The sequence below is a fragment of the Oreochromis niloticus genome, linkage group LG19 (genome assembly GCF_001858045.2).
Source record: "Oreochromis niloticus isolate F11D_XX linkage group LG19, O_niloticus_UMD_NMBU, whole genome shotgun sequence".
Lineage (NCBI taxonomy): Eukaryota > Metazoa > Chordata > Actinopteri > Cichliformes > Cichlidae > Oreochromis > Oreochromis niloticus.
Window position 1 is genome coordinate 5,763,055 of NC_031983.2, and position 25,462 is coordinate 5,788,516.

General features: G+C 40.3%; 1 long non-coding RNA gene across 1 annotated transcript; it reads left to right on the forward strand.

Annotated features, from left to right (window-relative positions):
- The first annotated feature begins 2,291 nt into the window (after positions 1–2,291).
- On the forward strand, positions 2,292–23,729 carry LOC112843067 (uncharacterized). Its single transcript, XR_003215183.1, has 3 exons — positions 2,292–3,386; positions 3,991–4,128; positions 23,604–23,729. It is a non-coding gene; the product is annotated as an uncharacterized LOC112843067 (long non-coding RNA).
- The last annotated feature ends 1,733 nt before the right edge of the window (positions 23,730–25,462 follow it).

Sequence of the window (25,462 nt, forward strand, 5' to 3'; positions counted from 1 at the left end):
GAGTATAGGTTGCACTACAGCGTGTTTAAAAGCAGCCGGAACACAACCCAATAACAATGACAGGTTAATTAATGATAAAATACAGGGCCCGATAATGTTAAACCCATCGTTAATATTGCGAGATGGAAGGATGTCATGAGCAGCGTTTGACTTTTTTAGGTGATCAATTATACCATTAAGAGTAGGGAGCGAAACTGGATCAAACTGATTGAGGTTAGTAGAGCATCGTAATGCTGGGGCCTGACTCATCACAGGGGGGTGTGAGACTCTTAGAGATAAGATTCTGCCTGTAAAATGAGTTTAAAAAATTTCACAAAGGGCTAAGGAAGCCAATCTAGGCGTTTCAGGACAAGGATTGATCAATGGGTTAAAAGTCTTAAATAAAATACGTGGGTTGTGACCAATGTTCCCTCTAATTTTTCACGTGTCTGAGCGAACACACAAACTCCCTGAGCGATCCCTTGGACCACTGTGAGCGACATCAGACGTGTGCACTGTGGTCGCGCCGGCATCTAATCCATCCAAGTTACATGGTTTATTAAAATAATCAAATTACAGCATTTACATTTATGTTAGACTACTTTTAATTAACTGCTTTAGCCCACTTACAATGAAAATGTAAAAAAAATCTAGTCATAGACCTGTGTAGTATGTTAACACTATTGGAAGTAAAAATAACTTGAACTCCAATTTTGAAAACACAACTTTCTTTCTTTTTAAAAAAAAGCTCTGACTTGTATTATGAGTCTGTGGTCTGGGAGAGAGTCCTGTAACTCTCTGTCTGCAAAATACAGTATATAATGACCAATGTTGGGCAATGAATTATATAGTTACTTCTTCAAAAAAGTACCTCAGTTTGGCAAACAAAGATTTTTGCAGCTATTTTTTTTTTAAATGCAGCCAAGGCATTTTTAAATAAACATTTCAAACTATTTACAGAACAATCAGCTGTTCTGCATCAAATCTGATGCCACACAAATTATTTGTGCCACTCCAAAAAATAATTTCTGTCCACTATGAGATAAAGGAGAACAACAGCCTGATACCTGCAGGCCTGACAACAGGAGATGTATCACTCCTGTAACACCTGTAACATTCAGTACTCGCCTCATTGTTCTGACACACACAGCAAAACTACACTACACACTAACTACACAAGATTTGCGCTAAACGTCGCAAATCTCTCACATATCAAAGCACCGCTGTCACTCCTAAAACTTCCCCCCGTTTCTTAACAACTAGATGCCGCGTTGCCATATCATTTTTTGATTGGTCGACATGGTACTTTTTTGGACGAATAGGAAAGGGAGAGGGGGGTGGAGTTTGTTTTTGCTCACAGGTGGCGAGTGCTTTCGAGCGTTTTCCTTATAAAACGCCGTTTTTACCGTTTATTCCGCAGTAAATATAAACAACGACAGTATTCAGGAAGAAAACCAAACATTGCATATTTTTTTAATCACAACTCTGGTTTTACGTGGCCTATCAACACAATTTAAAAACTGGTATAAAGTCCCCACTTTTTCCGTCAATTGTTCCGTCTGTCCTGCTCACATCTCCAATGGTTGTACACATTGTCATTAACGTGGCTTCACTCCACATCAGCCACGCCCCTTTGCCAGCTAAAAGAACGGTGTCGGCACATAAGGACGCTGTCATAGCCTGTCAACCACGTTGATTAGTTGCGTATATACGAATGTAAATCGCATTATTGGCTGGACTATGGGATAAGGTGGCATCGTTCTAATAGAATATGGGAGCAGCCAGTCACTCACTAACACTGCAAAATAGAATTGTTAAAGTATTAATTTTAATTTCAATTCAGTTTAATTTTTTTTGTGCGCAACACAGATTTTCTGTGCGCAGAGACCGTGCCAGCAGTGCGTAATTGCGCACGTGCGCAGCTTAGAGGGAACATTGGTTGTGACTGTTATCCGCAATGACACCCGACAGAAAAGTCGCTTTAGCCAACTTAGCAGATTTCTGAAATTCCAGGCGGGTCCTGCGAAGGATATCAAAAGACACCTGGAGCCTATCTTTTTTCCACCGTCTTTCAGCCTTGCGGCAAACGCGTCGTAAAGCGCGTAAAGAGTCATTTAGCCACGGCTGAGAGCAGCTTCTAGGCCGTTTCACTTTCATAGGGGCCACAACGTCCAGTAAAGAGGAGCAGGTACAGAGAAAGGAGTTAGCAAAATCATCAACTGAAGAGGGTGTAGAGCGATCAATGTCAGGGAGAGCAGATTTAGAGAAAGCAGCAGAAAATTCAGCCACAGTCCCAGGATTGAATATGCGCACAAGACGTCGAGGACCCTCAAAGTTCTGGTCCAATTTGCATAACTCAGCATCAAAGATGACTGGGAAATGATCGGAGATTCCAATGTTGCTGATGTCCCTGATACAAATGTCCAGTCCATAAGAAAAAATCAAATCAAGAGTATGTCCTTTAAGGTGGGTAGGTGCATTAACCCACTGGATAAGATTAAGAGAGTCAACTAAGGCTAGGAAATCCTTGGCAAACACATCATCTTTGCAACAAATGTGAATGTTAAAATCGCCAGTGATAAGAACACGATCATAATTTAGGTAAAGAGATGCTAAAAAGTCACCAAAGTCGTTAATGAAAGTCTTATTATATTTCGGGGGACGATAAATCACAACACAGAGAGTCAAGGGGGGACCAGCAAGTTCCAGCAGCTGAGCTTCAAAGCTAGGGAACATAGGGGAAGGCAGGCGCCGTACTTGGAATTTATTCCTAAAGACCACTGCCAGTCCTCCACCCCTGCCCGAAGGTCTCGGTGAGCTAAAAAAGGCACAATTCGGAGGAAGGAGCTCTGAGAAAGGGAAAGACTCACTGGGACGAATCCAAGTTTCCGTCATGAATGTAAATCCAGTCCTATAACAGTAAAAAAATCGCTCACAATAAAAGTCTTATTCGTCAGCGACCTAACATTTAATAGCGCCATCCGAGTTGAAGACGCTGAGTCGCAGTTGGAAGCACGTCTCAGGCGGCATAGGTTGCCATAGCACACGCCGCCTTTAGGAGGCTTTATCCAACATCGAGCCGGCGAGTCAATCACTGGGGCGGCAGGGCGCGCCTGCAACTCAGCATGCCGAATCCATCGATGCCTAAACAATCTAAAGGTAAAGTGCTCCCAAAAAGTCGGGGGAAGGCGGAGAGCATCCACATCAACGTCAAAGCCAGCCACATACCGTGCCTTTAGGTAAGCCTTAATGCAGACACGGACACCACTCCGTTTACCCCTTTTCCTGTAGTGTCTCCTGTGCGAAGGAAGCGGAGATCGGCGGTACGTTCCTGAGAGGTGATCCGTCCGCGGCAGAGTGGTATCTCCTAAATTCCACCATGGGTCCGATCCATGGAAGTATGACCCGTAAGTATAGGGTGGCCGGAGACTTAGAAGAGTAAGCTGGTCATAGGTTAGCAATGCAGAGCCACCTGAATAGCATATTGGCAGAAAGGTAAGAAGCAGCAGAGAGCAGTGGAGACGGCCTGCTGAACACACTGGCGCCATCTTTTTAAATCTACTTACAATATAATCATAAAATCACATGGAAACCTTACATTTAATTATTTCTTTAGAACTGAAGAAACCTCTTGCATGAGAGGTGAAACTTCTTCAACAAACTTAGAGAAGTCCAGTCATCTTCTTTTTAAGCTCCTAGGTCTATGACCTGGATGCCTGAGAAAATACACAGACCTACATGTAACTGCAGTCCCACTAAGAAGCTTCTGATCTTTGTTTCTTAAGAGTGTCTTAAGATTTAACCCTCTTTGGATCGTTCATTTTCATTCACGTTTAGTAAAATGCACGACTTACAAGTCGCTCCACATTTTTTGGAGATGTTTAATGGTTGCAGCTAACTCACACACCACACATGAAGCCTCTGTATTACTGTTTTGTGCAAAATACCCACCTCTGTTGTTTATTTTGGCAGCATGGTGCTACAGCGTTACTCTGTACTGTCACCTCACAGAAGGAATGTTCCAAGTTTGAAACTCCTGCTCAGCTGTGACTCTGTATGGAGTTTGGATGCTCCCCTTGAACTGATGCTGGATTCATCCAGGTTCCTCCTGCCAGCTGCTCTAAATTGGCTGTAGGTGTTGTTGTGAAGGTATGTCCTGTATCTTCTTCTGTACATGTTTATTCAGATTATTTGACAAAATAAAATCAGGAGAGTGTCCTGGTACCATGTGCAGATCTTAAGAAGCATCCCATCCAATTTCTAATTTCTTGGAATTCCCTTTGCATTATCATGTTATTATCGTTGTCTTTTTTCTTTTTGTTGTCATTGTGCTAAATGTTGTACACAAGTCTGCACAACTTTGATCCACTCCGCTGCTCTAATGTATAATGTCGGTATTCATGCTATAATTACTTTCTGCTTTTGCATGCAGCCTGCAAAGTACCAGTCGTTCTTAATGGTTGACTGTTAATCTCAGAACATACTATGCAAAATAAAAAATAAAAAATAAAAAAATGTGAACATCAATTTTAAATGGCCTTAGGTCAGACTAGAGGCCATATGAGCTGCGGAGCATGTGACTTTAGGAGGCATTAAGGAGGCAAGGAACATTTTAAACAAAGAGAAAACACAGAAGATTAAAACTGTTTATGTGAAATTAGCCAACATAGAACATTCCCCAAAGCATCACACTGCCTCCTCCGGCTTGCTTTTATCCATGTGATGTAAAAGAAAACACGATTTATAACGTCAGGCCACCTCCTTCCTTGCGCCACGGTCCAGTTCTGATACTCATGCGCTCAGTGTTTGTGCTTTTGGTGATGGACAGGGTCAGCATGGCCACCCTGACTAGTTTGAGGCTATGCAATAACATACACAACAAACTGTGATACACTTTGTGTTCTGACACCTTTCTCTCAGGACCAGCATCACCTTTTTCCACAGTTTCAGCTACAATAGCTCGTTTGTTTGACTGGACCACACCAGTACACATAATGGTATGCCAGATCGGGGATTTATCACATATTAGTACAAGCGCTGACTCATATATTGGCCATGGCTTGTTTTGAGTGTTTTGACATTGTGATCTTTCTTTATGAGACATTTTAGACTGGTTGCCTTAGTAACCATAAGGTCACTCCCAGGACTCGGGCTTCACTTTGGTGAGTTACCTCTTTTTTACCACTTGAGGCTGCCAGTGTACAGCACTGCCTTTAAAACAGCTTAGCTCACTAACTGATATGAAACACGCATTCTCTGTGTGATCGTGCTTTCACAGCTTATTGTAGAAAGCGTCAGTAAAGAGTTAAATTTTCAGTCCTTTGAATTGTTGAGGGAGGCATTAATTACTCTGTCTGTAAAAGCTCTAATTTTCCCTTCAAATGTTTAATTAAGTACCACAATTATTTTGATTTTATTTTCTGTGCCAGTATTTTTTCTGTTTGGGTAGGTGTTGCTTTTATTTAAAAAAGCATTGATGTGACTGTATTGAAGAGTGACTTTGCAGTGATGTAAATCCAGGGAATCAGTGCTCTAAAATTTGATTTCAGTTTCTCAAAAACTGCTTAGAAGTGTAAGGTCATCCTGTTTCATCTCAGCTGTGTCTGTCAGTGACCTGGTCATTTTTGAGGATTGTTTCAAAGTCTGGCCCTGAGCTCCAATCAACCTGTGGCTGAGGGTCTGCAGCAGGCTTGAGCGTGGAATATTTTACAGCTGATCTGAGCGAAAATGCAAAGCTTGAGAAAGTTAATAAAATGGTTTCTTAGAGAGGTCAAAGAGGTCATTCAAACTGATTTTTGTCCTTTTATGAAAAGTATGTCCTGTCAGTGCTGCCTGGTAAAAACATAATGAGGAGTTATGCTCTGAGCTTTGAAGGCCAGTTAAACCAGAAACTCATATTCAGCCACTTTTCCTCTGAAAAACAGGTGGTGTTAATCTCTGGCTCTCTTCCACAGCAGGTCTTTATCCTGTTTTCCTTCTCTCTCCCCAACTGGTCGCAGCAGATGGCCCCGCCCCTCCCTGAGCCTGGTTCTGTCGGAGGTTTCTTTCTGTTAAAAGGGAGTTTTTCCTTCCCACTGTCGCCAAAGTGCTTGCTCATAGGGGGTCATATGATTGTTGGGTTTTTCTCTGTATGCTTTTATTGTAGGGTCTACCTTACAATATAAAGCGCCTTGAGGCGACTATTGTTGTGATTTGGTGCTGTATAAAGCACATCTTTCATGGAGAAACTGAAGTTTGGCATCCTAGACTTTAAGTTTCCTTTATTGATAGTTGCATCCAGCAAAAATGTTATGCAGTTGGTTCAGTTTGTTGTCTGTTTGTTGGACAGAGTTACTTGAAAAATTATGGAGATATTTGCTAAAAAACTGGCAGAGAGGGGGCCCCTGACCCATTTTAGTGGAAACTTTGGATCTATGACTTTTATGAAGGATTTTTTAACATTATGAGACATTTTGTATCACATCAGACTGAAGTGGCAAAATGTTCTCCAAAAACAAAACCAAGAAAAAACCCCAAAACACATCCAGATATATTAATATGGATACAGACGTCCATATCTTAGTTTGTGTGGAAGGAATTTGCAGCCTTGACAGTGGTATGCAGTCCCTGACTGCTTTTGGTGCAAGAGTAACCTTTCTCTAACCTTGACCAAAAGTTTTACATTCATTTAACCACATCTTAACCATTGGTTTTTGTTGTTTTGTAGTTAAACTGGGAGTTTAAGAATTGTTAATCTAAGCAGAGTTTTGCAGAGTTGTCCAGAATTAATACTGAGCTGTTTGCACAGAGATACAGTAACTTGTCTTCTGTTAGGAATTCTCAGGATCTGAACCATCAAAAGATTTTAAAGATCCAATCCATAACATAAGCAGTCCTTAAACAACATAAAGATTTAACTTGAAAGGACCTAGAACGCCTACTTTAGAGGTAACCACAATTTTATCCTAGGGGCTTGACCTTTATTTTTACTTGAATTTCAAAAGATTACTCACATCTATCAACACGTTTAAAGGTGAACACTCTGGGACACATTTTGCATGCTTTTGTTTGTTGGGCTACCAGATGCCACTTTACTTTAAAACGAATCGACAGGTAATAAACACACTTGCTAAGACAATCTACGGCATTTTTCAAGGATAACACCTTCCCATGGCAAACAGCATTAAGCTACTTTGATTTATAGGAAATAAAAGTGATGTATCAATCTATTTAGGTGATTAAATTTTATGTCATTTAACAGCTGTTCAGTCCTGTCCGGTGAAAATATAATGGTTTTCATTCTGTGTTAAATCAGCAGTGAATGCTGTCCTAACATCCTGAAAAGAGTAGGATACAAGAATCTGGATAGGTTAAACTAGGTTTAGGATTCCCATTATCTAAATTAAGATTAAACGGGGATAGCTTTTCTCCAAACCATGCCAAATCAAATCTTCATGGCGACCCACTGTTGCGCCCTCTTGTAATTAGGCAGCAGGTGAAAACAGCTAAAGACAAAGTCGTGTTTTAAGAGCTCTGATCAAAGCAGTTCTGTGGTGCTTTGAGCTTAAAACCTTTAAATTTCAGAAGGTAACATCAAACAAAACAAGTGCTGATCTAAGCAGAATTTGAATCCAGAGGTAAAATCAGTGATCAGCAGCTTTATGTTCAAACAACTCTTCTTGAATCTGTTTGAATTTAAGAGGTTTTTTTCTATGATAGAAACACCTTAAAGGAAGAAAAGCACACGCCGTAGCTGCTGCCAGTTTGTTTTCAGCTTGAAATGTGACATATTGTACATGACAGCAACAAAGCAGAGAAAAAGCTGGAGGAGAATGCACCAAAGAAGTAGTAAATGGAGTTTGGATATAGAATCCAGCTTTGCTTTGCGCTGCTCTGTTTGCCTCAAATGATTCATTTATCCATTTTTTAGTCCTTTTGAAAATACCGAATGCTTGTTCTGATTCCTACATTCTTTCTCTGCCTACTTCAATTATCTTCTGATAATTCTATTTGCCATATTACTCTCTGAAACACTCTGCAGCAGGATGTTATACGATACGAGGCAACACCGGCAGACTATTTCCTTTCTGTAAAATCCGGAGCGAATGGAGGAACTGCGTGTTCCCTCTTGTGTCCTCTCTTCTCCTTTAACCTTTGCTCTAATAGCACAGAGACCAGTGAGAGAAAAATGATTAATGCGTCCTCCCCCTCGCACTGGGAAATGTGTTTGTGTGTGTGAGTGGGAATAAGGGCCGTGAACTTGAGCGTATGTTTAAGAGAGTGTGTGTCACGTGTCCTCTGGATAGGGTATGTGCGCTGATTTTTAGCCGCTCTGCTTCTTGTGAGTCCAAATTTTTTTGCAAATGCAAGCTGACTCATCCTTTGCCCAATTTCTTTTTCCCTAATCATGTCTAAATTAGTTTCATTGACCCTCTGTGCTCCGGCTGCTCTGACAGTAATGACAGATGGGTTGAAGGGGCTGGATTCTCAGTGCTTTCATCCTGCTGTTCCCTATTACTGCAGTGATAGCCTGAATATTCACGTGCATGTAGTCTGCAGAGAAGCAGTTTAGGTCAGGAAGGGATTGATGAGTTATAATATCTGTACAGATATACTGTATTTCCTAAATAAATAATAGAGGTCGAACAGAGCACAGGTATGGAGAAAACTAAACATTTCATCTCAGTGCTTCTTAGAGCAGAACTCAACATTAGGCTGACAGCTGACCTGAATTTTGGGTTTTGATAATGAGGTCATTATTTTCAACATTTGCGCTAATTGCTGTGCAGCCTGAAAGCCAAATAAACAACACTGATTTCTGTGGGTGAGAGACATTTGCTTGGTCTAAATTTAAATACTTCTGTTAATACAGATGTAGTTGGCCTACAATACAAACATACTTACATGCTTGAATATGAGATACATTTAACAACAGTGTAAAGTCAATGCATGTAAATTAAATCTTCACCATGATGTTGCCCAATGGTTTCTGGACTCTGTTCTTTGTTTTGATCACTGCCATGTGGTGTTTTTTTTTTTTTTTTTGAATGATGCTAATGGCTAAAGTGTCAGCTAACACTAGGAAGATTGATTAGGAAGCTACATTCAAGAACCGCATGTGTGCATAACAAAAATCCACATTAATGATCAGAAATTACACCAACAGCACAAACACAGTGCAGAACTCCGGTTCAGTAACTTCAGTAACTCAAATGTCACAGACTGTAAATCAAAGCAGCCATGCCCCAGACTTAAAGAATGAATTAATTCCAAACGGATAAGTTAGCTAATACTCCCCATCGTTCATTTGCTATGAGTGCAGAGGAAAGTGCAGAGGATAAAACTGCTTTGTTGTACCAGACTGAATACATGCTTGGATTTGGATGTTTTTGTATCACCAGAGAAGTTTGTGGTTCAGTTCTTGTGAGGAAAGTTTCTCTATCCATCCATTCGCTTCCGCTTATCCTTTCCAGGGTCGCGGGGGGCGCTGGAGCCTATCCCAGCTGTCATAGGGCGAGAAGCGGGGTACACCCTGGACAGGTCGCCAGTCTGTCGCAGGGCCAACACACAGGGACAGACAACCATTCACACCTAGTTACAATTTGGAGTATCCAATTAACCTATTCCCTCAAACTGCATGTCTTTGGACGGTGGGAGGAAGCCGGAGTACCCGGAGGGAACCCACGCAAACACAGGGAGAACATGCAAACTCCACACAGAAAGACCCCGGCCTGATGGTGGAATTGAACTCAGGACCTTCTTATGGGCAGAAATCTGTGCCATCAGAAACTGAATTTGAATAAGTTAAATTTGAATTTGAATTACTCGGATTGAATCTGAATTGTAACTTGAATGAAAGCTTTTGAAAACTGAATTTGAATTAGTCTAATTTGAAATTGAATTTATGGTTTGAAACTGCATTTTATCCTTTAAAAATTCAGCTCTCGAATAATTTCACATTCACTTCTCACCATTCAGTTTCAGTTCTACAATTCAATTTCAGTTCCAAAATTCAGTTTTTTGGGACTTACATCCGGTTCCGGTTCAAGCGCAGATTAATAGAACTACAGACTGATAGCGTTACTGACGGAATCTACAGCGTCTTGAGCTGAATTAAGACTTCAGAAGTCATTCGTCATGTCGAATGACCAGCGGATAAACTCTCAGGTTGGTAATAAATGTATTACATGTATAAGAACAAGCGTCATGTTAACAATTGATAGCCGTACAACCTTTATGCTTATTGTAGCTGCTAGCTAAAAACGCTAATTTAGCCTAGTTTGCCCTGGATTCAGCTTTGACAGACAAATATGATCGACTGTTTCTAGTAGAATTCCAAAGTTGTCATCTTGTACCCTCTCAGAGCCCTGTATGCTTGCAGAGACCCCTACAGTAAGGAAACATGCAAAACGCTGTCCAAACCTTTGTATTTGAGCTTTATTTATGTCTTACACAGCATCCCAACTCTTTAGCGAACTTAATAACTTTAGCTAAAGTGAATAGTTAGTCTTATTCATTAGTGCAGCGTTACTGGATCACCTCTGTTTGAAGTGATATAATATGATATACAACTATCACTGAAACAGCAAACTTTGTAAATAAACAACACTTCTCATTCTCTAAACGTTTGGCCACAGATGTAAATTACACTATCAGTGCTTGTTCACTCTTGACAATAATTACATTTCTAAATTCTCTTTGTGCATTTACAGGTAAACAATATCTAATATTTTATCTAAATGACTGCTTTGTCTTTGAAAAGGTGAAGAGCCTGAGGCCGGTGACAGTCCAGTTCTACTCCAAGTACATCCTTACGGTGGTTCACAGGACAAGGCGACATTCCTGTCCTGCCAGAAGAGAAGAGAAACTTCAGAGTCTTCATGAAGTTCAACCACACCTGTCATATGGAATATGACAGGGGTCTCAAACTCCAGTCCTCGAAGGCCGGTGTCATGCAACTTTTCCATGCGCCCTCGAGGACTGGAGTTTGAGACCCCTGCCGTATGGTGTTCATGCAGTTTTCTACCCCACAGTTACAGCATGTCTGACTGCCTGTTCAGCATATGCAAAAATATATGATGAGTTTAAGCATGTGATGACTAAGGCCTTCCATTATGGTGTTTGTCATCACATGTCACAGACATCTGGATGATCATTTGGAATAAACAAAAAAACAAAAAACTTGTTACTTCATCTTTTATCTTTATTATTATTATTATTGTTCTTATTTTACATTTTTCATTGTTAGGCATTGGGTTTATTTGTAGTAGTCCTTTCCAGCTTCTTTCCCTCTTCCATGTTACTGTGTCAGCTTGTCAGCATCTATTTGGGGTTGGGAGTGGAACAGGAAGTAAAGAACAGAAAGTGCCATTTAAACCAGGAGAGGTTCTTATATTTCAGAAGAAGGGATTAATTCAAAAGAAATGACCTCAATGCCATATTTTATTTAGGAACCCTAGAGAGCACTTTGCAAAATAACACATTCTTATAATTTCACCCTCAGATGAGCCAAGCTACGACTGTCAGGGAAGGTGATGTAGGTACAGAGCATGTGAGAGTGGTTAAGTTAATGTCTCTTGTCTAGATGAAGACACAGGAGGGATCAATGGCACGGCGTAGAGATTCAGTATCTTCAGTCTTCAGTGGACACTCCATTTCTGGCACAAAACACCTGTAAAAGATGGTCGATTTAGGAGGTGACCCGACAACTTCAGCCTGTCAAACATAGCAATGGAGCAGTATGTTTTAAAAAAAAAAATCTAATTAAGCATGCACTCAGTACCCTAAGAATTATTATGGTAGTTAAACACAGTGATAGTTGTATATCATATTATATCACTTCAAACAGAGGTGATCCAGTAACGCTGCACTAATGAATAAGACTAACTATTCACTTTAGCTAAAGTTATTAAGTTCGCTAAAGAGTTGGGATGCTGTGTAAGACATAAATAAAGCTCAAATACAAAGGTTTGGACAGCGTTTTGCATGTTTCCTTACTGTAGGGGTCTCTGCAAGCATACAGGGCTCTGACAGGGTACAAGATGACAACTTTGGAATTCTACTAGAAACAGTCGATCATATTTGTCTGTCAAAGCTGAATCCAGGGCAAACTAGGCTAAATTAGCGTTTTTAGCTAGCAGCTACAATAAGCATAAAGGTTGTACGGCTATCAATTGTTAACATGACGCTTGTTCTTATACATGTAATACATTTATTACCAACCTGAGAGTTTATCCGCTGGTCATTCGACATGACGAATGACTTCTGAAGTCTTAATTCAGCTCAAGACGCTGTAGATTCCGTCAGTAACGCTATCAGTCTGTAGTTCTATTAATCTGCGCTTGAACCGGAACCGGATGTAAGTCCCAAAAAACTGAATTTTGGAACTGAAATTGAATTGTAGAACTGAAACTGAATGGTGAGAAGTGAATGTGAAATTATTCGAGAGCTGAATTTTTAAAGGATAAAATGCAGTTTCAAACCATAAATTCAATTTCAAATTAGACTAATTCAAATTCAGTTTTCAAAAGCTTTCATTCAAGTTACAATTCAGATTCAATCCGAGTAATTCAAATTCAAATTTAACTTATTCAAATTCAGTTTCTGATGGCACAGATTTCTGCCCATACCTTCTTGCTGTGCGGCAACAGTGCTAACCACCGTGCCACCGTGCTGCCCTTTTCTGTTGATGGTATCTGTTCAGAACTGTTACGTAGCACTAATTAGCAGGTTTAGTGTCAATATAATGCACCCATATAGTTCTTGAATCCTAACATAAAGATTCAGAGAAGCATATGAACAACTTCTTTTGCTTAACAAATTTGGATTGAAATAAATCGACAAGTGATACTGGAACTCAAGAACTCCACTTTTCATAGCCTTTAGTGATCTCAAGGCCACAAATGACTGGGTTCCAAGGGATGCCTTATTTGCTGCCTTGATATTCACCTCAGAGTATACAATGCGGTCTGTACAGCAGCTTTAAATTGTGCGTTAAAGGAACCACCAGCTTCTTTGAAACTTCAGTAGGATGTCAACAAGGTGCCCTAACCCTTGATTACTGTACAGTACACCAATGCCCAATTGTACTGCTGTAATGTGAATACAGTTTTACAGTATGCTGCACTCAAACACTGCTTTTAACACTGACTTACAGTTAAAGCTATAAGAAGTAATTATGTTGTTCCATGTTTAACAACTTAATGAGATACTGGGTATGATTGTGCCATTCTGCTCCCAAGAGACCAGAAAGTACAAGAAAAAAAGTGCAGCTTGTATTAAAAACTACTCTTATTATTTACTGTGTGTTAGAGAAGCAAGTTTAAAGCAGAGAGATACATTAACTTAAGTTTGTGAGTGTGGCTGCACCAATCCACCAGCATCATTGTGCATATTTGGAATATCTTGATGATGAAGGAGACCAAAGAGACAAGCTCACTTCCTTACTATTAAAGTCTACTGATTCCCTTTAAGTTAAACAATATTCAAATTTTGTTAATCTTATCTACCAGTAAAAACTGGCGTAAGAATCAAAGTGAAATCAAAAAAGCAAAATTAATTTGCAACACTTTTACATATCACGATCACTGATAAACTTCTTGGTTGCTTTCATTTGTTACTTACACTACAATCAAAGATACACTGTGAAATAACCCCTTTTTGGGAATCCGCTCTTGATCTCCTTCCTGAACAATTGTTTCCTAACAAAGTATCTCTGAGCTTTTCTTGGCTTGTAATAATGACTGCGATGCTCAAAGGAGTGCAGTGTGGGAGTGAGGAGGAGCGGAAGGAGAGGTTACCTTGAACTCTTCTACCTTCTATCCCATGGATATACTTCCCTAGTCTGGCAAAATTTAGGGCTTTTTTAGAATTCTCTGGCAGAACACGGGCTGCTCTCGGACCTTGACCGTAAGACATGAACCACATGATGGCAGTTTTTCACCAGATACTCCCTGTTAAGCAAGGATATAGACTCCATGATAGAAATCACGTTCCAGGAAGTCAGTTTAAGATTCTGTGAGGAAGGAGGAAACATTAGACTGTGATTGTTAAAGGCTATGGAGGACTGAAAAAAAAATATATTAAGTAATTAATAAAATCTAGGCAGTAATTCAGAAAATGTTAAAAAATTATATATTTTTGTTTTTATTCCAACTTATTCCCATTTTGTCAAGTCCCCTCTTATTATTGCAAGTATATATATATAGTCGCAAGTCGCAAGTTCGATTCCAGCCTGGGGCGCCTGTATCCAGTAAGGGTCCCAGGCTAGACCCTTCATGTTAACCAAGCCTACCGCACACATGAGTGAGAGAGATAAATCTGAAGGTCCACATCAGGTGTTGAGGAACCAGGGCACCCTGATGAGAAGTGGGCTACTGGAACAAGAAGGTATTGGTCTATCTGTCTGTGAAGATTCTCAGTCATCCAGGTCATCGTAGTCAAAGGAGTTTGCAAAGAAAAGCGTCTGGACTTCTTTAAGTTGCTTGAAGAAGTTTCACCTCTCATCCGAGAAGCTTCTTCAGTTCTAAGGTCAAATGGCCGAGAGTCCCAGATTTAAACCCAGTGGGAGTATCCCCCCAAAGAGGGACAAAGGACCCCCTGGTGATCCTCTAATCACATGCGCCAAGGTGTGAAAGCGGGTGTGGGACCTAATCAGCCAAGGTTTCGGGTGAGCTCATTGTGAAACCTGGCCCCACCTTGTCATGCAATTTCCTGAGGTCAGAAGACCCAGGATGTGAGTGGGCGTTAAGTTGTCTGGGGAGGGAACTCAAAACTGGATTATAGATGGCAGACAGTTGGTGTCGTAAACCACCGCCTCTGTTCAAAGATGGTCGCTCACAGTGGACATAGATGGCTTCTTTCACTCCTCGTTTGAGTTCCCTCCCCAGATGCCTTAACGCCCACTCACATCCTGGGCCATCTGACCTCAGGAATTCACATGACAAGGTGGGGCCAGGTTTCACAATGAGCTCACCCGAAACCTTGGCTGATTAGGTCCCACACCCGCTTTCACACCTTGGCGCATGTGATTAGAGGATCACCAGGGGGTCCTTTGTCCTTCCTTGGGGGGATACTCCCACTGGGTTTAAATCTGGGACTCTCGGCCATTTGACCTTAGAACTGAAGAAGCTTCTCGGATGAGAGGTGAAACGTCTTCAAGCAACTTAAAGAAGTCCAGACGCTTTTCTTTGTATTGGTCTATCCTTCAAGCTCGGGTCCTCTACCAGAGGCTTGGAAGCTTGAAGGTCCTGCGTAGTATCTTAGCTGTTCCTTTCTTGAAAACAGATTTTATTAGCTTAAAAAAAGATGCTTGCAGCATATAATGATGTATCCGCTGTGTGCACATGCACATATACACACAAGGATGAGAGACAAACAGAAAGTGGTCAAAACACTTTCCATCGGTGTTGTTTACTGATATCTGTGTATCATCCGCTTGTTGCTGTGGGATTTTTAGCACTTGTCTCTCGCTCGCCCACGCCGGTCCTCTAAAGCTGCTCCTCAAAAGCACAAACACATGCAGTGGACAGGAACAGGAGAACACAGCAGAGGGAGAAAAGAGGGGAGAATCAGCAGTGTTGTTAAGGGAATTCATGCAAGCGGAGAGTGTGAAGTGATGAGTTTTAATCCATTTATAATTGGCCAGGTTATCCTGGTATAAATTAAGTGAAGCTCTTCTGCATATTTTTTTTTTTCACTTTTTTAGTTTACGAATAACAATTTATGGAAAGATGCTCAGGAATACCTAATTTTTATCTTTTCATTTAAAACAATAGTAAAAAAAATAATAAACATTTAGAACAAATTCAAATAAATGCAATGAAGATGGATTACTAAAATCAGTTCTGGCCAATAAGGATCAAGACTGGCACTGTATCTTTTCTTTCCCTACTTCTGATGGGATGATGCTGGAAAATGAAAATATGCATGACTAGATGTGTCCTTGCATACACGTCAAACGGCAAACTCCTGTAAACTCTCACATTTAGAGCTGGGGTTGTTTTGCGTCACTGCTGCACTGCTTGCAGCACTCTGCTGCCATGGAGACATGAAGGTTGTTTACCCAACTTGGGCCTCAGCGATGGATAAAAGTATACCGATACAATTGTTTTTCCACTTCATGGAAATACTTCTTTCATTTTTATAATGTGGTGAGAAAACTCACCATGTTTTCTGCAATTTTACCTCCTTCAAAGTGAAACTCATCTTTCTGGCTAACCTGAGAAACAGTGAAATATTCAATGATTTCAGGGTTACTGAAAGTAAATTTGACTGTTTTATATACTCACAGCTAAAGCCTCAAACATATATGTAGATGCTTCCATGGTACTTTTTCTAAACCCTTGCAATCATGTCTAACCCTTAGCAGAGGGTTAGACATGATTTAACCACAGATGCAACCACAATGCAAATACAGCTTATAATACTCTATAGCTTCTGTAGAGCACAGGTTCCTTAATCCACCTTTTGTGTGTGATTTTGCAAATTCTGTGATTATATCCTCCTGACTACCAGCAATGCAAATTTGTCCTCTGTAGAGCACCTTTCTAAACCTGAATATCTCCCATGCACTGCATACTATAGAATTGCCTCCTTTTGGTATCTACAGAGGACATTTAGAGCTTTCCAATGCTACCAAATGTGAAGGGGTGGAGTTTTGGGAACTTTAGTTTTTTCATTAAGGAACATGGCAGCCATCGCTGCAAGCACATTTTATGGGAAGAAGAAAAGTAAGTGCATAAAACTTTTTATTGAGCAATTTTTGGCTATAAATGTTGTTAACATATTTTAAACAAGTCTCTTAATAACACATTAAAACATAGTATGCTTAATTCTAACTTCATTTTAGTATAGTATTGAAGTGTTTAAAAAATGTCCTCCGTAGTGGACATTTGTAGTCATTTTCTCCATTTTGTTCTGTTTTTTTTAAATGACCAGAAAATGAGTCCTTTTTAGAAGCAGAAAGAAATTTATTGCAGTTTGTTGAGGGAAACCCAGATCTTGAGTGGTCTAATGAAGAAGATCATAGGGAATAAGCCCTTCAAGGATAAAGAAAGAGGAGCATCAGAGATGGTACTCAGACCTGAACTTGCTGTCATTAAGTGGTTGGACAACAAGCCAGTTGTCATGGCATCCTCTGCCTATGGCAGTCAACCTCAGGACACACGCACAAGATGGTCTAAGAAAAACAAAAGGTTTGTCCATGTGCCAAGGCCACTGGCAATTGCTGAGTACAATACCAATATAGGTGACGTGGACCTTGTTGCCGAATGTTGAGTTTCTACAGGATGGTCTCTCGCACTCAGAAATTGACAGTATGTGCAGTTCTCTACTTTTTGATCTGGCAATCACCAATTCATGGCTTCAGTATAGCAGTGACTTGCAGTTTTGGGGGAAGAAACCACTACAGTTCCTTGAATTCAAACTTCTCCTTGGTGAAGAATTGAAGCAAATGTTTGCCATCAAGTTCATTTTTACATGTTTGGCCTTCCAATGTCCTCTGCAGTGGACATGTAATATCTAAAAAATTAAAACTTTTTTTTCCCAAAAAATTATTTCAGTCTTCTAATTACCTTACAAACACTGGGGGATTTAAACATTTTTTTGATTGGACAACATTTTTTTCCTGGTAGTCAGGAGGATATAACTTTATATTAAAACATTCAGAGAAACACGAGGAATAAAAAAAATTGCACAAAAAAGAAAAGAAATGCGCCAACAGAAAACGCTGCAACTTATCAAGTTTGAGCAAATGACTCCATTTCATTAAAATATACAGCAGATGCCTAAGTTTAAGAAAAAATAAGACATTTTCAGTATTGGTAATTTGGTAATCTGGTGCATACCCTGGTATTATCCTGGACCCAAAATTAAAGCAACCCAGGAAGGCACAAATCAGCATTTGCCACCTGATACTGAGTAACAAAGAGGATGATAACATCCAAAATAACAGACTACGGAAGGCTTTTTTAATGGTTTATCTGCATTCTGCTGAACAAAAAAAAGAGATTGAGCTGGAAGCTTATTCTGAAACAGAACATGATGTCCCCCAATAAGGAACAGAGTGCAGGGGGCGCAAAGACTTTGCCTCAGTAGTGCCACTTTAAAGCCCCAGTTCAGCCCTCATGTGCATGCTACAATTACTTTCTACATGCTTCTTCTCAAACCCAAAAGCAGGTTTTAAAATTGACGTCTTCCAGCTGTGACTAACCTGAGAACAGGCAGCGGCGCATTAAGGTTACATTAGCAATATTCTTTTCTGGCCTCAGACAGAACAAGTCACAGAAACACTGGAATTTGCTTGAAGTCACGCGGTAAAACAAATTTAATATTGCGCCAGAGTCCAGTGTTCACCAGCCATGCTTGGTCTCTGCCAACATCTGAGAAAAAAAATGTCTGGCTGTCTTGCACTTCACAAAACTAGCCCCCCTCATACATCAGACCAATGTCCTCCTTCACTACACCCATGAATCTTCACTGTGGTCTTACTCTTTTCCTCCTACCTTGCAGCTCCACATTTGTTTTATACATATCATCTGTCCCTTCTCTGCACATGTAGAGACTACCTCAGCCTTGCCTCTCTATTTCCCCATTTTACTCCACTTAAAATATGAAAATCTTAACATTGTCAGCTCTGCCACTTCCTTCTTGTAAACCTTTGATTTCACTCTCTTATTGAAACTCTCCCTCTTGACTAACTTTACTCCTTTCAGCTTCATGTTTCACCCTGCCCCCCTCTCATTCACCCACATGTATTCTGTCTTGAGTCTAATGACTTTCATTGTTCTCTACAGAGCATACCTCCACCTCTCCAGGATCTTGACCACAGATCACAATGTTGTCTGTCCATCACTATTGCAAATAAGAAGGGCCACTGAACCCTGATGTAATCCCTGCAACACACTCATCTGTCACTCCTACTGTGCACCACAACGCTATCCTGCTGTTCTCATATATGTCCTGCACCAACCTCACACACTTCATTGCCACTCCTGACTTCCTCGTGCCCAGGTATTTACTGCAGTTCCTCTTTTGGCACCCTATCATATTCTTCTCTAACTCTAAAGAGACATCCTCCTTTTGACCTTCTTAGTACTCTCAAGGCAAACATTGCATCTGTAATCTATAATGGCTGCTGATTTATACCCAGTCTTCTTAACCTTGCTTCAAAAACTCTTTTCCATCTTCATAGTATGGCTCATTTATCCTTCTGTAGTTACTATATCTCTGCACATCACCTTTGTTCTTGAAAATCAGCACCAGTACACCTCAGACATCCTCACACGTTCCAAGAATGTGTTAAACAACCTGAATAAAAATTCCACTGCCCTCTCTCCTGTACATCTCCACACCTGCACAGGTGTGATCTGGGCCATCCGCCTTTCCACTCTTCATTTACTTCATCGCTCCCTTCACTTCACCGTCACGGCCAGTAAATAAAACTGAATAAAACTGAATTACTGTCCCTCCATTGCATCAGATTTCAGATGTGTGTTTATAACATAAAACTAAAATTGGGCAGCTGCATAGTTGGGAACAAAAATTTAACACAAATTTAATTGTGTTAAATCTTTTTTTCATAATCTTCTTATGAGGGAAAAAATGAATCAAAAGTAATAATTTCATGTTTCATCTGTAATTATGTAATATGTAACTTTATGTTTATTCACAGTTACAAATTATTCATGTTATTTAACATTTGGTCTTTTTTTTGTCATTTTTTTTGTCATTTTTTGTCATTTTAAAGAAATTCCATGTTAAAAATTTCTTTACAGTATGCTTTGCCTCCTAGTACTCCTCTCTACTTTTTTCATCTCTATCCCACTTTTTCTTTGCCAGGCTCTTAATTCAGATACTTTCCTGTGCTTCCTCATTCCACCATCAAATCTCTTTATCTCCTTTCCTTCAACCAGAGGATACCCTACATGCCTTCTTGGCACCTACACTTCAGCTGATGGAAGACAGTTTGAGACAATACTCTATTTTTATACACACATCACAAATTATAACCACTGTGACTTTACTAGCCACAGTGAAAACCATACAAAGTTAACTGAATTGGGCAGTACTGCTGGTTAGTGGGGAAAAACTTATCGCACAAGAGCCTTTAGCTTGTTTAGCTATGAAGAAGCTCCATCTGTTTCCTGCAAAAAACCTTGGTTTTGTGAAGAGGTTGTGGCTTTGAGTAGTAATTTATGGTAGAAGGCTCCCAGAATTCAAGGATATGTAATAAAAAAGCACAGAAATTGAAGGTCCAGCATATGAAAAATGACCATTTAAACCTTGGGTGGGCTTCCAAGTCAATTCAATTCAATTCAATTCAATTCAATTCAATTCAATTCAATTCAATTCAATTCAATTCAATTCAATTTTATTTATATAGCGCCAAATCACAACAAAAGTTGCCTCAAGGCGCTTTAAATTGTACAATAATAAATACAGAGAAAAACCCAACAATTATATGACCCCCTATGAGCAAGCACTTTGGCGACAGTAGGAAGGAAAAACTCCCTTTTAACAGGAAGAAACCTCCGGCAGAACCAGGCTCAGGGAGGGGCGGGGCCATCTGCTGCGACCGGTTGGGGTGAGAGAAGGAAGACAGGATAAAGACATGCTGTGGAAGAGAGACAGAGATTAATAACAGATATGATTCGATGCAGAGAGGTCTATTAACACATAGTGAGTGAGAAAGGTGACTGGAAAGGAAAAACTCAATGCATCATGGGAATCCCCGGCAGCCTACGTCTATTGCAGCATAACTAAGGGAGGATTCGGGGTCACCTGGTCCAGCCCTAACTATATGCTTTAGCAAAAAGGAAAGTTTTAAGCCTAATCTTGAAAGTAGAGATAGTGTCTGTCTCCCGAATCCAAACTGGAAGCTGGTTCCACAGAAGAGGGGCCTGAAAACTGAAGGCTCTCCCTCCCATTCTACTTTTAAATACTCTAGGAACAACAAGTAAGCCTGCAGAGCGAGAGCGAAGTGCTCTAATAGGGCGATATGGTACTACAAGGTCATTAAGATAAGATGGGGCCTGATTATTTAAGACCTTGTATGTGAGGAGCAGGATTTTGAATTCAATTCTGGATTTAACAGGAAGCCAATGAAGGGAAGCCAAAACAGGAGAAATATGCTCTCTCTTTCTAGTCCCTGTCAGTACTCTTGCTGCAGCATTTTGGATCAGCTGAAGGCTTTTCAGCGAGTTTTTAGGACATCCTAATAATAAAGAATTACAGTAGTCCAGCCTGGAAGTAATAAATGCATGAACTAGTTTTTCAGCGTCACTCTGAGACAGGATATTTCTAATTTTAGAGATATTGCGCAAATGGAAGAAAGCAGTCTTACATATTTGTTTAATATGTGCGTTGAAGGACATGTCCTTTTGTCCGATTGCTTGTTTTTTGTGCTATGCTTACAGTCCTGGACAAAAGTTCTGTCCCATGAGTACATCAGATCTACTGTATAAGCACTTTTGCCTCACAACAAAAAGGTCCCGAGTTCAACTCCACCACCAGGCCGGAGCTTTTCTGTGACAACTTTGCATGCTTTCTCTGTGTTTGTGTGGGTCCTCTTCTGGTAACTGGGGATTGTAAATTGCCTTGCGTCAGATTGGTGACCTGTCCAGGATGTATAACCCTATAATAGCAGGGATAGGCCCCAGCCCTTCTGTGACCCTGATAAGGATAAGCTGAAGCGAATGGATGGATTTCCAATTATAGTCAGCAGTATCTCATGTTAATCCTAAGGCCATTATGTTATCATTATAAGATGAAATGATTTTTTAAAATTACATTTTAAATCTAAGTCAGTTTCTAGCAGTGCAAATGTTTTGCCATATTATAATCAAACTATAATCAATACTTTTAAATCAAGTAAATACAATATACAATATTTTATCATGACAGACTTCTTCACCTTGAGAACCTTTGGATAGAATAGTAACCTTTTTTTGTCACAAGTACAATGAGATACAGAGCATCTCCTACTCAGCGCAGACATGTGGGAAAAGAAAGGGGGGTTAGGTGCACAGTTCTGCAGCACTGCATACACATGAACAGTATTCAAAAAAATCAAATGTACAAGTAAAAAAATAAATGGAGGAGCTGTGTTGTCAGTGCATATGTGAGTTCAGGGTGGTCATAGCTTTTGGGAAGAAACTACTCTTGAGTCTGCCCATCTTTGTGCTGATGCACCTTTAGGGCTTCCCTAAGGAAAGCAGGTTGAACAGGTCAAAGCCAGGGTGGGAGCTGTCTTTGATGATGTTTGTTGCGGCAGCGGGAGGAATAAATGTCCATCAGAGAGGGGAGAGGGCAGCGGATGATCTTCTGTGCTGCCTTGACTACTCTCTGAAGCCCCTCTCTATCCATCTTAGTGCAGCTGCTGTACCTTACTGTGATGTAGTATGTAAGCAGGCTCTCAATAGACGAGCGGTAGAAGGTCAGCAGCAGGTTGGAGTCCAGTTTGTACTTCCTGAGGACCCTCAGGAAGTGCAGCAGCTGCTGGGCCTTCTTGATGACCACTGTGATATTGTTTGTCCAGGTAATGTCAGTTGAACACCATGCTGCCAACTTCAGGTCTTCCAAAGAAGAAGAAGCAAAGAAGCAATTTATCTCCTCTGCCAGCGGCACACTCAGGTTTTCTATTTTCACAGCACATTGTCTGTGGTTTATGATGTCTTGTATGCCCTACCACACCTCCTGTGTGTTGTTGCTGGACAGGTGGGACTCTATGCTTCTGTTAGGGTCTTTGGCTTTCTTAATTCTCCTTTTCAGAGCCGCTCGAGCAGCCCTGTACAGAGCTCTGTCGCCTGACCTGAAGGCAGCATCGCGGGCTTTGAGAAGTGTGTGGACCTGGCTGGTCATCCAGGGCTTTTGGTTTGGGAAAACCCAAATGTTTTTATCCACAGTCACATTTCTAGTCACACACTAGAACTTGATATAGTCCAGAACTGATCCTGTGAATGTTTATAGATCATGGCGTTCAAATGCATCTCGATCTGTCTGTGTGAAGCAGTCCTGTAGTTTGGAAAGTGCTTTTTCAGGCCAGGTTGTGCCACCTGGCACTGCGTTTGTAGTGGAACTTGATGTACGGTGAGAAGCTCCATCTTGGTGAAGAATTCAATCACATTTGTTTTAGACAATGCAAAACAAGATCACTTGATAGTATGATATGATATGATATGATATGATATGATATGATATGATATGATATACCTTTATTAGTCCCACAAGGGGAAATTTCATAAAGCTGCCGACCTATTGCACGCAATGGCGGCGCCATCTTACCCTCCGACCATACATACATTACACAAAAACATCACATGGGGAAGACAGGTCAGAGAGGTATAACAATGGAAAATGCACCACATGAGGAAAGATAAGGAGAAAAAAAAATAACTCCCCCCTGACTGAGCTCCAACAGGGAGATCAGTTTGAGAACAGAAAAAAAACACCTCTGCACATAGCACATGAAAAAAACTCTTAATACACCAAAGAAACACATGACAAGCAACAGGGGTGGGTAAAGGGTGAGAGACAGCCGATTTAGACAGTACATCCGGGCCTGCAGCCTATGCGCTGGTCTCCTTGATCCACCGTCAGCATTGGAAGGGAATAAGCTCTGTCAATGTTTTTCATCCTCTTTGCAGATCCACTGGCACCACGTGAACCTATCGAACCAACAGACTGAGTCTCAAGCAGTTGTCTAATCCGGCCTCTTAAAGGTGGTTCTGTCATCATGAAGATCTCCAGTCTCTTTGAATTCTCACCACTTGGCATTTAAATGAAAATGTCTGCAGCTTCAGCAGAAGACTTGTACTTGAGATTTTTCATATTTAGAACTCTGGACTGATCTTATGATATCATCATATATTTTAGGTTCACTTGGTCTAGAAATTACAACTTTAACTTTCATCTAATTAAAAACTTCGACTTTTCGAAATTTCATTTATTTTTGAAATTCCCTTTTGTCACCATCTTCAGCTCCAAAAATGTAGAAATATTGTCTTTGAACCAGATGCATAACCAGATGCCTCCAGCTAATACTGTGAAGAGTCATGGAGCCATTTTTGGCCAGGGTATGTTCTTCAATGTGCATATTAAATAAATATTTAGGGCTGATTTTTTTTTTGCATTTTTACAATATCTGTCAAATTAAAAACATCCTGTCTCAAAATGATGCTTAAAATCTAGTTCAAACTTCTTCTTTTTTACTTCGAGGCGGGAGTATTGTAATTCATTATTATCAGGATGTCTTTAAAGAACACGGTAAGGTCTTCAGTTCATCCCTCTCTAGTTTAAAGATTAGTCTTAAAACTTTCCTTTTTGATAAAACACATAGTGAGGGCTGGGTCAGACATCCCAGAATCGCTTCTTTGTTAAGCTGAAATAAGTCTAAGCTGCTGCTTCCCAAGATGCTTCTTCTTCACTCACCATTTTCACTCAATATGTGTTCAAGAAACCACTCTGTATTCAATTGTTATTTGTTTGCCATTGTCTCTTCCACAGTGTGTGTTTGTCCTGCCCCTTCCTGCCCCTGGTTCTGCTGGAGGTTTCTTCCTGTTAAAAGGAAGTTTTTCCACCTCAGTGTTGCCAAGTGCTTGCTCGTAGGTGTCGTCTGATTGTTGGGGTTTTCTCTGTATTATTGTAGTGACTTTACCTTACACTATATAGCCCTTTTGAAACCACTATTGCTGTGATTAGTGAAAAAATAATAATGGAATCAAACAATAAATAACTGCATACATTAAAAAAGTAACGTGTGTAAAATAAAAGTATGTTTTATCTATTGTCCCTTGTGGCCCACAGCAGCTGAGCTGTGTTTGTGGTTACTTTGATGATTTCTTTTAAAAGGCACAGAGCTTGTAAAAAAGATTCAGATTAACTGCAGACACAATAAGAAGACTAAACACATCCACCAAAAGCAAACAAACAAAGAAAAAACAATCAGCCTAGAGCTGACCCTTGTTTAATGCAGACAGTTAAACTTTTAAGGCAATGAATCCTAGTAAAAAAAAAATTGCATTTGCAATCTTTGGCATGTGTTTTTCTCTCCCTTCACTGTGGTGTAACTTTTCAGTTTTCAGTAATCTATATTGGCAGAGTGATGAAAGTTTGAAGATGTTCTCAACGTCTTATCTGCTTCATCTCCACATATAAACTCAGCCAACCATTTAGTCTCATTAATTCCGGGACTGATACAGTAAACACAATTTTATTACAGAGCAGATCTGTAACCGGAGAGGAGTGTTTGCTCACTTTTAATAAATGCTCTTTTAAAATCCTGAGGGCTTTATAGGAGGGCTGGAGAGAGGTGATGGCTGAATATTCGTGCAAGCAAATCAGACGTCTCTTCCGAGGATCTAATTCCTTTCATTTGACTGTGGCTTTATTGGTGAACCTACAGTCAAAAAAAAGTGCAGTTTATAAAAAATCTATCAGCCTTTTTATTAGACATTTCTTTTTTCTCTTTCTTTTCCTTTCCTAAATAACCATCTTCACTCTGAAC